This window comes from Bidens hawaiensis, unplaced genomic scaffold (genome assembly GCF_021521415.1).
Source record: "Bidens hawaiensis isolate Kalapana, Puna unplaced genomic scaffold, B.hawaiensis_p1.1 tig00045987_1, whole genome shotgun sequence".
Taxonomy (NCBI): domain Eukaryota; kingdom Viridiplantae; phylum Streptophyta; class Magnoliopsida; order Asterales; family Asteraceae; genus Bidens; species Bidens hawaiensis.
The window spans coordinates 33,529-47,470 of record NW_027498183.1 but is presented as its reverse complement, the minus strand read 5'-3'; the positions used below and the strand labels follow the sequence as shown (position 1 = coordinate 47,470).

The following is a 13,942-nucleotide window of genomic DNA, read 5'->3' as shown; positions in this document are numbered from 1 at the left end:
TATATAAAATCTAAATTATTGTGTAAGGCTATATATAAAATCTAGAGTGTATTTCCTTATAAAATTGGAATGCACCACCCAATCAAACTAAAAAATTGGAGTGGTTAAACCATTGGGTGATAACGTTGATGTCCCGGGTTCTATTCTTACTGCTGAACAGTTGTTTAGGTTTTTTTTTTTTGAATTGATTGTTCAATTATTTTATTGTTTGTTTAATAGTAACCAGCATCCACTTTTAGACATATTGATTATTGAAATTAAAATCTTCGTTCAGCTCAACTGATTATTGAAATTACCTTAATTATTCCAGTTTGGGGTGGGTGTGGTCGGGTGGTGCGGAGGCCATATTACATAGCGCCAACAGGGTATTGAGTGAGCGCCACACTGATGGGTCTCTTGCAATGCTTACAGTTGCTTTTTCTAATGCATTTAATATGGTGGATAGATCAGCTTTACTTCATGAGGTAAGGATCAGATGCCCTTCTATTTCCTTGTGGGTGGAATTTTTAATAATGGGCAGCCATCAAGACTATATCTTGGGGATGATAATATTTGGTCCACCACAGGGGTTCAACAAGGAGACCCATTGGGACCACTCCTTTTTTCCTTGGTTTTACACCCCCTTATGCATCAGATTCGAGACAATTGCAAGCTTCTTCTTCATGCCAGGTATCTTGATGATGGGACAGTCATTGGAGATTCAATGGAGGTGGCTAAAGTGCTGGATATCATTAAGGTGACGGGTCCAACTTTGGGTCTTGAACTGAATATTAAGAAAACTGAGCTATTTGGCCTTCTTGTGATGGTACGAAGTCTCGTGACGGTTTATTCCCTGCTGACATCGGGAGACCATTATTAGGGGTGAAGCTTCTTGGGGGAGCTGCTAGTAAAGACACCGGGTTTATTAAGGGTTTGGCAAAGAAGAGAGCTACTAATGCTGTTGATTTGATGCGTCTTCTCCCAAAACATGGTGACCCGCAGAGTGAGTTACTTTTGCTTCGATCATGTATGGGTATTGCTAAACTTTTCTTCGGTTTGAGAACATGCCAACCTGTACACATGATGGAGGCAGCGGTGTTTTTTGACAAGGGATTGCGTGAGGCGATCGAGGACATTGTAGTTTGTGGAGGTCCTTTCTTTGGAGACCTCCAATGGCGACTTGCTTCCTTACCCATTAAGAATGGGGGTTTGGGGTTGTATTCGGCAGTAGAGGCTTCCTCTTATGCGTTTGTGGCCTCGAGAGTCCAACCGTGGGTGCTTCAAGATCACATTTTGCGAGACAGTAGTATATGTGGGATGGATTCTGATTATTCTTGTGCTCTGGCTTGTCTTCGTGATATGATTCCAAGCTTCGATTTTAGCAGTTTCTCTAACAAAGAGACCGCCCCCTCTAAAGCCCAGCATGCATTGGCGAGCACTCTTTTTAGTAAAATTGTTCACGACATGGAGCCACACTTTAACATGACAAGCAGACAAAAAGCCATTTTTTGAGTGTCTACAAGCACCACATGCTCAAGATTTTCTTCTTGCTATCCCTATAGATGGGTTAGGTCAACATATGTTTCCAGTAGAGTATCGTAGTATCCTTAAGTATCGCCTTATGATTCCTCTATTTCCGGTTGATGAGATATGTCCTGTTTGTCGTAAAGCATGTTTAGACTCATATGGGGAGCACGCGGTGCACTGTAAAGAGCTCTCGGGGTTCAAGTACCGACACGATCTGGTTAGGGATGTGCTCTTTGATATATTCAGGCGAGCTGGAATTTCTGTTAAGAAAGAAGCACCTGTGAATATCCTGACTGACCCGTCGGAGGGAAGATCATCTCTTCGACCGGCTGACATTTTGGTGTTTGGATGGATATGAGGGAAACACGTGTGTGTGGATTTAACAGGGGTTTCTCCTTTGGTGGGCTTAGGGAGTAGTGGTTTCGCGGTCGGTCAAGCTGCATTAAAAGCTGCTTCAGGTAAGGTGGCAAAACATGAAAAGGCGTGTCTTGACAACCAAAATGTATTTATTCCTTTTGCTTTTGACACTTTTGGTTTCCTCGCGCCTAAAGCTGTGAAGCTACTTACCCGTGTTCAGCGGGTCATGCATAGTAATGTTATGACTTCAAGATCAGCAAATATAGTTTTTAAAAGATTGGGTTTTGCGATTCAAAAAGGGGTAGCGGCGCAGCTTGTTGCCCGCTTGCCTTCTGTTTCGATGTAATCCAGTTAACGAAATTGATTGTTGAAAACACCAAACCATATTCAAAATTCAATAACATGTTTTAATTTGCCATAAGTTTGGAAATCACGTATATCATAGAAAGTAGATATTGGCTCGTCAACTATAATAAAAAGAAATGAGAAACCATATAATTACTTCATATATAAACATATATTCAAACACCTAATCGTCGAATCGAACCGATTTTTTTTGTATCTGACTCTATGAAATTTAAGCATCTTAAAACATTGCACCATATGTAAAAAGTTTCTGGATCCGTCACTGACTGTGGAGCCATATGCAATAAAATCATACTTGTTCTCTGATGTTCCATATTTTTCTTGGTTCGATCCCGGCTCAATAGGTGTAAAAGATGAACGCTGAGATATAACATACTCATTTCCTCTCTATAGCAAAGTTCATTTTTTAACACCCATTATCTAAAAAATTAAAATGATATATACACACACATGCATATATGCGTGTTGGGGATCCACTCTCCTATCCATTCCACCATCCAAATGGGGTACCATGCGTGTTGGGGATCCACTCTCCTATCCATTCCACCATCCAAATGGGGGTGGTACCGCCGTACCAGCGGGAACATCGCCCCGTCCTCCTCAATACCGAAGAAAGACATGTCGATGTGGCACGTGCGTGCTGTTGCTCACCTCGAACAAAAAGATATTTGATCTATGGGGGGTGAAATTTCGGGGAGAAGAATGGATTTTGGGTTGTGTGGAGTGGGAACACTACCCCGTGAGGCACGGTACCGATCATAGTAGATTTGGGGTGTAAACCCACCCCGTCCACCCTTATCTTGTCAAACATACGTATTAACTATTTGCTGGCATGACGCATAATTGTGTGTTTCACTGGCCACGTCGACTACCAAGAAACATGACACATAGAATCTTTAGACAATAAATTAAGTCGACGACAATACAAATATATCTTTCGGCTACATGACATTTGATGCTCCAGCAAAACCGCTAGCTAGCCGTCGTATAAATGTTCCTGTGATGCCAAACTGTTAAATTAAAATATATATATATATATATATATATATATATATATATATATATATATATATATTACATAACTTAGAAAAAAAGAAGGAAACATTCTCATAATAGCCTTTTTTAGAGAGAGAAAGCCCAAAATAGTCTTTTTTTTCTCAAATTTTTTTTAGAATTTGGACTGTCAAGACCCATTGAGAAAAGATAAAACTAAAGAGGGAGCATGCCCAATTTCGAAGGAAAGTTAGGGATGAGACGAGATTTGGAGAAATAATGAAGGTAAAGTCTAAATATTTTTGAAATCTTGGAGCAAAAGTTCAAATTTTTCCTAAACTTTTTTCTCAAAATACCGTATTGAGAGACTGTTTTTTTATGTTTCCTACCTTTTCCGTCCATATTTTCAAATTCTAGGAAAAAGAGAATTTTCAAATCTCGTCTTGAGAGACGAGATTCTACCACTACTACCACCATCCACCACCACCCACCGTTCGCCACCACCACCACCCACCCACCGTCCGCCACCACCACCGTCTACCACCCGATGGTAAAGATGAAGATAAAGATGAAAATGAAGATGAAGAAGATGAAGATGAAAAAGATGATGATGAAGATGATGGAGAAGACGGTGGTGGTGGAGGACGGTGGGTGGTGGTGACGGATGGTGGTGGGGTGGTGATCGATGGTAGTGACGGACGGTGGGTGGGTGGTGGGGGTGGATGGTGGTGGTGACGAAGGGTGGGTGGTGGTGGTAGAAGGTGAACGGTGGGTGGTGGTGGTGGTAGAATCTCGTCTCTCAAGACGAGATTTGAAAATCTCTTTTTCTTATAATTTGAAAATATGGACGGAAAATGTAGGAAACATAAAAAAACAATCTCTCAAGACGGTATTTTGAGAAAAAAAGTTTTTAAAAAATTTGAACTTTTACTCCAATATTTCAAAAATATTTGGACTTTACCTTATTATTTCCCCAAATCTCGTCTCCTCCCTAACTTTTCTTCGAAATTAGGCCTGCTCTTTTTTTATTTTTATCTTTTCCCAATGCGTTTTAACAGTCTAAATTCTAAAAATTTTTAAGAAAAAAGGGCTATTTTGAACTTTCTTTCTCTAAAAAAGCTATTTTAGGAATTTTTTCAAAAAGTAAAGTAATCAAGATTTTTTTGTTCACATCATTTTCTCTATATTTTTTTTTGTTTACTTTTTCGAAAATTTGAAGCATTCATACTTAAAATAAAACTTAGAGATTTGACTTGGCATACATATGTATTTTTAGAACGGAGACATAGCATACACATGATATACTTTTGTTAGACTTTTTGTTATAATTTTGAGTTAAATTTACTTTAAGAGCATTCTCAACCCATTCCTCAAAATTATGTGAGGAGGGTTTGTAAATTATAGGATGGGGTTGTGAGTAGAAAAGAGAAAAAATTTATACGGGAAAGTTAAATTTGAGGTTTTTTAAAGTAAAAGAGGGAGAAAATATGATATATATGGATATATGGATATAGGGTAGGAACGTGCTGGGAATGCTCTAAAGGATAGGACATGAATGCCTTACAATTAAACATGTGGATACACTTTAGAAAACTATAACTGGACTATATAAACTAAGGAATAGTACGAACTAAGAAGAAATCTTAAACCAAACATATTTTCATCAAAAATCAACAAGCCCAAGAAGTCAAACCATTAAGACTTAAGTGAGTAAAAGAGAGAATTATGATCATCACACAAAAAGGTACACCATCTCTCTTCTTTATAATAAGACGTTGGAAGCCTGCAACTCATTCACTAGAGGTGTACAAAACCGGTTTTTTTACAAACTGAACCGGTTTGGTTTTTGCATATTCCAAACCGGTTTGGGTCAAACCGGTTTAAACATAGACGTAGCCAAACTGATCCAGATCGATTCGGGTCGGTTTTAAACCGGTTTAAGACAAACAAAACTGGTTTTAAAACCGGTTTGACTGAAAAATACCCAAAGCGCTATACGAACAGGCGGCTTGGTTCGTTTTGGGAACTGGTTTGGTAGAACCCGGTTTGAGAAATGAACTGGTTTGGTTCAATTTTCGGTTAACCAATATTTTCGGTTCAATTTTCTTTTATATTTTCGGTTAACCAATAACATATATTATCCAAGTCATTAGCAAGCCCAAAAACTTCAAGCCCAACTCTAAAACATCAAGCCCAATATTGCTCAGTGTCCAACCCAAAAGATATATAGAAAAGAACACACAATGAAATATAAAACAACTAACCAACATGTTTAGATATATATAAAATTGATAAAGCCGAATACACTTCTTCTTACAAACCTATTGAATATCATACTTTGTTTACACATAAGATGTGATTTCCAATAGCAATGCCTGAAGTGGCACCACGGATTATTACAGGTTACATAATATATATGTTTTTCTCAAAATATTACAAACAAGCTGGATACACTTTTTTTCTCTTCCTTCAACATCGACTCCGTATCCTTGAGCCTCCTGCTTTAACAAACGTTTAAGTAGAGTAAGCATAGAAATCGGTAAAATAAACCATACCCGACCCAATTTAGGAACAAATTGTTTGACCATGACATTTTTTATAACAAACCTTTATGATTCGGTTATGGTTGTATGTATATTGACAACTGAGTTATTTAAACTGCCCATTCGGTCCAGTTTATGTTTATGATTTTTTTATCCAAAATATGTTACATTTTCTATTTTCTTTTACAAGATAACATATTGGTTATTGTTTATTCTACTTAATATACTAAACGAATTGATAATACAAGATTTTGCCCAAAACATAATTTGGTGTGAATTAACCCATAGCAAAGCAAAGTGAAACGAGGCCTAACAAAATTTGTCATGACTAAATATAAATATAAATATAAATAATTAATATTTGCTCTTAAATTTGTGATAAATATTAAACCAACCATCTATTTGGGTGTCACCATCATTTTGATTAGAAGAATGAGACGCCATATATGTTACTTTCAAAAGCTCTTATATTTGAAATTATTTCACATAAAATATTTTAATATAAATCAATATCTCTACTGCTACACTGGTCGGTTCAACTTTTTGAGTCGGATAATGTAGTGAATAATAATCGACTTAATAATCTAACAAAATACAAAAAATTAAAAGGAAAACAATAACAGCTAAATTGAAAATATATTTAAAAAAAATAAAATGAAATGGTCAGATTGGTACATACCAGTACTGGTTGTAAACCACAAAGGCATCGGTTTTAGCTTTCTTTCCTTCGTCATTTCGGTACCAATGGTAGTACCGTAGTATGCATGTGTTTTGTTCATTATTTCCAACGTAGCGTGCCCATAACTAGCCTCACGAAACGCAGAATAATTGGGTTGAGGATCGTTATAGCTACAAAATTCACCAAAGAAACAAGAGAGATATATAGTTATTCTTTGTAAAGAAAAATGAAACTAACAAATTATTGATAAACTTAAAATAAGAAAAACTCACGTTGATGCAAGACCTTCTAAATTTCCTCCATCTCCAATGTTGATGTAAATGGGAGCGGATTTGTCCGGAATGGGATCCTTTGGGCCGTTGGAGATCCGATACTGAAATTGTTTATCTTAGTTAAATGAAGATAATTATGTGGGTGTTTGGGATTGATTATTTAAGCAACTTATATGAGGATTGGTTTTATAAAAGCATATAGTCATTTTCCCTAATGCCTAGATAAATAAAAGTGTTTAGGCATCTATGTTTATCTTAGGGTTAAATATATAACTTGCTTTCATTAAACCATACATTTATTCAATAATTTGTCTCTTATTGTTCATTTGCAACGTCCCTAGTTCTGATCACATGTATGTATGCATGCATGTATACTTACTTTGAGATAGTCTAACAATGCACATAAACTTCATGACATTGAAATGCTTAAATAGAAAATAAGTAACTTATGTCTCCCTATGTTCATGTGATTGGCGAATAATACATATACGAATACCTATACACGAATTTATACGTCATATGGTGTCACATGTCACTTTTATTTAATTAATTCATTATTTTACAAGAAATATCTTATACGCAAGTAAAAATAGATACGCGACTCTTAATTGATTATCTAATTGAATTAGTGATTTGTTTTCGACAATATGTTCTCTCGCGATCAATTTATATAGGATTTGATAAGAAGATTAGCTAGAGAGCACACTTAAGTTAATTACCGATCTTTCGTAAGCATGGACATGTCCGGCGAAGACCAAATCAACCTTGTACTCAATAAACCAACTCTCGAACACGACTTGCATGCTTTCAGCCTCCATGTAGTGAGCACTGTTACTGTTGTATAATGGGGCGTGGATAAGAACGAAAAGCTAAGGTGTTTCAGTCCTGTTCACCTTTTTAAACTCTGCTAGCAACCACTCATACTGAGGTGTGTATTTTACTATCCATCACACAATAGATAATAGTTGAGTAGCTAGAAACTCAAATTCAATGAACATATATATATATATATATGATTGATTCAATGATTCATCATAAACTACTTTTATTTGCCAACTTACCATATGGAGAATAACTTGATAGAAAAATTATATGAGCGGATGCACGTCTCACAGCGTACCAAAGTGGACTACTGCTTCCGCTAGCTTCATAAAGCGTCGTGTATCTATTGAGATATTCTCTGAACGGTTCAACTTCGTTCTAGACACACAAAGAAATGAATCACACATGTCCGAAAGAATATATTAGTTACGGATTAATATAAGTACGTTATATTTCATAATTGGCTAAATATACATAATACCGTTACTGGTTTTTCATTATCCTATAAAATAGGCGGTTTGATCTTCGATGACTTACAATTTCTGGAAGATACTCCACTTCATGATTTCCTACTATCCATAACCATGGTTGATATGCCGCATTTCTTTCAACAAAGCGAGCATACGTATCCCAACGTTCACCCATTTCATCGTATGGATGCTCATCAGAATAAGATAGATCTCCAACAAATAATACCGCTTCTCCTTCGTTTTCAATGTAATGTTCAAGAGTTGACAAAGAATTAAATGTTTGCCCCAAGTCACCTTAATTAAATCAATAGTTTAACATGAAAAAGTTAGTAATATTATAGTTTTTTTTTTAAACAAATACAAAGAAGAAGAAGAAGTAAAAGGGAATTATTAATATCACTTATAAGTCCAAATTTATAATAAGCATTTGGGTGTATCTTTGGAGGTGTTTTAAACCAAAATGATCGAGCAGAATCACCTTCTCCAATCTCATAATAGTACTTGGTATCATACTAATTTATAACAGGACATTAACATACTTGCTAGTCATGAAACAAATCTTTTAATCAATAATACAATATATTAATTTTATCCTGTGGATATAGGAATTGATTTGGACCCTTGATCAAGGTAAACCAATAGTTGAGATGATTCAAAGTAACACATCGACATAATTGGACGATTTAAATGATTGAAATGGTAAGATGGGAAAGCTATCATTGTTTACTTTTTCTCGTGTTTCATAGCTTTTCTTACGCAAATAACTTTTGTACACTTCATTATTTCAAAAATATATACCATAAAATAGAGTTTATTTTTAATGTAAGTATAATATTGCTAATACTTTTGAAAAAAAAATGATTTAAAAAAAAGCCGATAAATGTGTGTATAATCTTCATAATTATATATGCTTAATTATAAAGATAAATTGTGTATATATTTACATAAGCTTCCCATTATATGTATATGTGCGTGCACTCGCAATTTCTGATTTAATTTGTTAAGTGTTGTGCAATTTTGTGCATAATTAATTAGCTGCATAATTATTAAGTTAACCAACAAGATTAGTTAATACCTCAAGGTCCTTAACAAGGCACGTATGGGTAAAGCCAGATTTGTAGTTGTAAAAGGTGTAGTTTTTGACCTTGGAGCATTGTACAGTAAAATCATACTTATTTTCAGATGTTCCATATTTTACATAGTTCGGCCCCGGTTTGGTAGGTGTAACCCACATTATAATTACAGCTTTTCCATCATAATCTCCTTGAGTGATATGCACCTACATCAATCCATTTCCATAAAATTTTATGCAAAATACATTAAAAAAAAAGTATATGAATAAATATATAACAGGTTTATTACCTGCTGAGGTGCATTATAACCACTCGGAATCGCGAATGCTTCATTATCAAGAGGCATGTCAACGGCTGGATACTCCGAATGGACGAAACTGCTTGTGATACCCGCGTAGACCACATTACCGACAAAGCTTAACAAAACACTGGCAATAACCAGAAACTCGGGTATCTTGGAACTCATTTTCTTATCCTAGCATAAACTAAAAACAATAACATATTATTATGTAATGAAAATTTCAATTTGTATCATATACATTAAAATATTATGTATATATATTCATAGGACTGACCTTGGATTCAGTGGTGTTGAGGATGAAATGGTTGCAAGCTATGGGTTTGGTTTTATAGTAGTTACAGCCAGCGTAAGTTAGCACTTAATTGGCAGGAAGTATGATTAGTTTTGTTATTTTAGCACATGTGAGTGTGACAGTGTGTCAAAGATATTTAGGAGCTGCTTGGTAACTTAGTCTCTTAACTGATTCTATTAAGAGGCCCAATCATAAATAGAATGTGTTTGGTTCATTAAAACTGCATCACTTAATGATGTATAGAGTTTCTTAATGAGCAAGTTTCATAAGCATGTTGAATGATTCGAAAGATGCCTCTTAATCAGTCAAAACCTCTTACTGATTTAGCACAAGATTGTCAAACAACCCCGTAGATGAATTTGATGGCTTAGTCAAATCTAATGAACAATTTATGGCATGCACCAATAACAATTTATTGTTGACTCATAAAATTACGTCTCCACGATTATGCCTTGATGGTAAGGATGTAGGAATCTATTGTGAAGGTTCGGGGATCAAATCTTGGTATCATCTAATTTACTTTGGGATACATGATTTACCTCTCTAACTTTGGTCGTGGACCGGTATGTGAGAGGCGACAAATGGTTAATTTAAAAATCTTGGTATCATCTAATTTACTTTGGGATACATGATACACCATTTTTTTTATTAAAGTTAATTTAAAAAATTCACCAAAAACAACATTTGAGCATACCAAAATAAGATTTCAGCAATAATATAATAAACATGAAATGATTGGACCAATAAAAAATGACACGTGGCCTGCTTAGAAACTTTTGGCGAGAAAGTCGGCCTCTGTATAAATGTCTCAGCGTTTCTATCATCGAAAAAAAATAAGGAAAAAAAATAATCCAGAGTCATTTTAGCCCGTGTACACATGCATATTTCGCCTCCAGCACTAGCAACCCATGAGTTGAATGTTCATTAGAATGGTCCGACAAATCTATTTATTTTACTATTGACTCATTTAAGTAAACACATAATAAACCTCTCAATACATTTAGTTATATTAGGATGGTCCGACAATCTATTTGGTCTATTTATTAAAACCTCTCAACTCATTTACTATTGACATATATAATAATCCATTTAAAATCTGATGACAATCCACTTACATTTCGCAATTTTACATTCGGTCGACACGTTTACATTCCGTTGCATGTATGGTTTGTTCAGATAAATGGGTTGTACAATTTTAAATGTATCCAAATTATAAGACTGGTCGTTATGGGGGGCGCGGAGGAGAGGGAAAGGGGCGTGGTGGGCTTCAAACACCATAGAGAGGCGCGGTGAGGTGGGCGCGGAGGGGGGAAGGGTGGAGGGGACGATGGGCGCGGTGGGGGGGGGGGTGAGGTGGGGGGCCCACCACCAACGGCTATAAATAAGACCGTTTAAAAAAAATTAAATAATATAAAATACTATATATATATAGGATCCTATATATATATATACCATCCACCCAATCTCTACAAACATCTCATTCTCCTATTTAAACTTTATAAAACTTTATCCCCAAATATGTCTTCCGACTCATCTTTCACACTCGACTTACAGCCCGATATCGACGATATTTCCAATTCGGATTCAGAGGATGAAGCGATATTTAGTGCCGTTCTAGAGGCTGCCCATGTCACACCCCGACTAGCTCAATGCGGAAGCGTAAAACGGGAATGTAACAGACACCTCTGATATCAACAACATTGTTTATAAAGAAACATTACAAACTAATTTACATTATATTACATTGATTTATCTTTGTGTTCAAACCAGGTGTTACAACAAAATATGTTCGTTAAACTATTCTGTTCGTACTAATAACCTTGCATCTATTCACATAGCATCGAGCACATTCCACAATAGACAGCACGACATCACTTTATTCCAACTTTGGTAATCCTGAAAAGCAGTTTAAAACGGGTCAACTACTGGAGTTGGTGAGTTTCACGAGTTTCAAGAAAACAGTAATGAGTATTCACAAGTCAACACTTGTAATCATGAAATAAGTATGTATGTATGTAAATGATGTATGTGATGTAATTATGCTAAGCTACAGTGAAGCCTGGACTTTTCGTACTGCGTGCCTCCATTTCCCACGCTCAATCAATCAATGTGACCCCTTTCCGCCCACAAGATGCCCCGGTAGCTATGTCTAACACTACATGGCTGGTTCGTAAAAATATGGACATGTGCAAACGGGATAATGTCTCAGCAACCGTGCTGGCCCCGCCTGGGTTTGTCAAACCAATAGTACTATTCACAAGCCACCGGATCGAAGTAAATCACTTTGATCGTGGGGACTTTCGTGTGTTAGCACTTAGATAATTCACATCATCACATGTTTCAGATAAGTATATAGATATAAGCAAATATGATTTTCACCCCAAAAGTTCGTAAAACAGTTTAGAAGTGGGGTCATGAAACTCACGGTTTAGTAGATATTCAGTACTGTATTAGCTCGTGGTTTGTTCGGTCCGCTATCAGTAGTTCCTATAATCAATATTATAATAATATTAATATTTTAATATTATTATAATCTCAATACTAAACTGCCCTGTATAACTAATCTGGGTGTAGCTGGAACGTCCAGAAAGTGGCAATAGGCTTAGGTTGTGATGTTGTTCAATGTCTAATACTAAAAACTGAACTTGGCTCAGATTCCCGTTTTCCCAGCTGGGCCAAGTTGTTCGTTTACGCGTTTAGAAAACTGTTATGGGAAAATAAGCTTGGGTAAATGTATTGGTTAATAAAGTGATTAAGTTATAAAGAAGGATCACCTACTGGGGTCCTGGATTAGCCACGGGGCCCGTTTCCGTTTATTCAGTTTGATTTAAGAAGGAACGCGCACAATCCATCCGGATTGTCCAGGTTTTTCATACAAAAGTTCGTTTTTACTTAATTAATCCAAAAATATGATTTTTGATCACTCTTGGTGTTTTGATATTCCCGCAGATTCGCTAGTCGCAAACTTGCCGGTTTTTATAAAAACTGAATTTGTTTAATATTTAAATTAGCATAATTAATTAAACGTTAATCATTAAATTATGAAAATTTAACCACTTATCAATTAAAATATGTAGATTTTTATAAAAATATTTCTGGAATCTATTTACTGATTTATTAATTTATAAAAATTTATTTTATCAGCTATATTTCGCCTGAAAATCAACCGTTTACCCCAAACAATTTCCAAAAATTCCACAAAAACTACTGAATGCTCAATTCATGTCCCAAATAAACCTTTATCAATTCCAAAATGTAAAAAGCTCGTGCGATATTCTTTTTGGCCCAAATTCGGCTATAAAAATTCACACGAACGCATATAAACAAAACACCTTTAAACTTATCCAAATGATCCCAAAATTCAAATGTGATCAAAATACATCAAATCTGAGTTCCCAGAAAAATTTCATAATTTTTGAAGTATTTTAGCTATTTTTCTCAAATAAACGTCCTAATTCAGTAATAAATTCGTCAGATATTCTCGGATGGTCGAAAAATTACCAAATTTTAACAGGGACTCATTGACATGGTCCCTGATGTTCCTGAAAAATTTCAAGTCCTAACAATATGCACATCACAACCTTAAACTAAATAGCCCGTAAGCGAGTGTTTCGGCATTACTTTAGCGGGTTTGGCTCGTTTCCGACTTTTTAATCAAGTTTTTCAGGTTCTTGTGCTTCTAATCAAGCTAGGTACAAGTCCTATATCACAAACCAAGCAATTTTTCATCAACATAACAGCCCTTAAGTTAGGGTTACGGCTAGTGCACAAAAACGAACTTTTGAACCGTAAAAACGCCGTTTCAACCCTTTAATCCGTGTTTATGGCCAAAAAAACTATCAAAACAGGTTCCTAACCATGTGTATGATCAAAACATGTTTATGGACCATTTTTTGGATTTTTACACGGTTAGGAATGATTTTTAGTAACCAGGACATGTTTTTATGGTATTAAACAAGTTTAAACAAGTACAAAAGCTACTTATTTAAGCCCCTTACCTTAGGGTTTGAAGGTTTTCTGGCTGGAACAGAGCTTATGTTCAGAGTTTTCGAGAAATAATGTTGAAAATATCTTGGATCTAGTTTAAATGTGAAAGAATAAAAGGGGGGGTGGCTACTGGCCGATCGGAAGTCCATGGGCCCATTGGCCCAAGTTTCTGATTTCTCAAGCCCAAATACTAAAAGCCCGGTCCAAATTTAGTTCGGGTTTGGTTTTTGGCGCGAAAAACTTATCGGGTGCGTTAAACAGCGTGAAAACGAGTGTTTTTC

General features: G+C 35.8%; 1 pseudogene across 1 annotated transcript; it reads right to left on the bottom strand.

The window, feature by feature from the left end:
* Nucleotides 1-5,597: 5,597 nt before the first annotated feature.
* On the bottom strand, nucleotides 5,598-9,714 carry LOC143596050 (bifunctional purple acid phosphatase 26-like; annotated as a pseudogene). Its single transcript, XR_013146634.1, has 10 exons — nucleotides 9,657-9,714; nucleotides 9,371-9,566; nucleotides 9,084-9,287; nucleotides 8,409-8,520; nucleotides 8,076-8,302; nucleotides 7,778-7,916; nucleotides 7,436-7,656; nucleotides 6,717-6,817; nucleotides 6,445-6,614; nucleotides 5,598-5,720 (listed from the first exon to the last, which is right to left on the bottom strand). The product of XR_013146634.1 is annotated as a bifunctional purple acid phosphatase 26-like (transcript).
* Nucleotides 9,715-13,942: the final 4,228 nt, after the last annotated feature.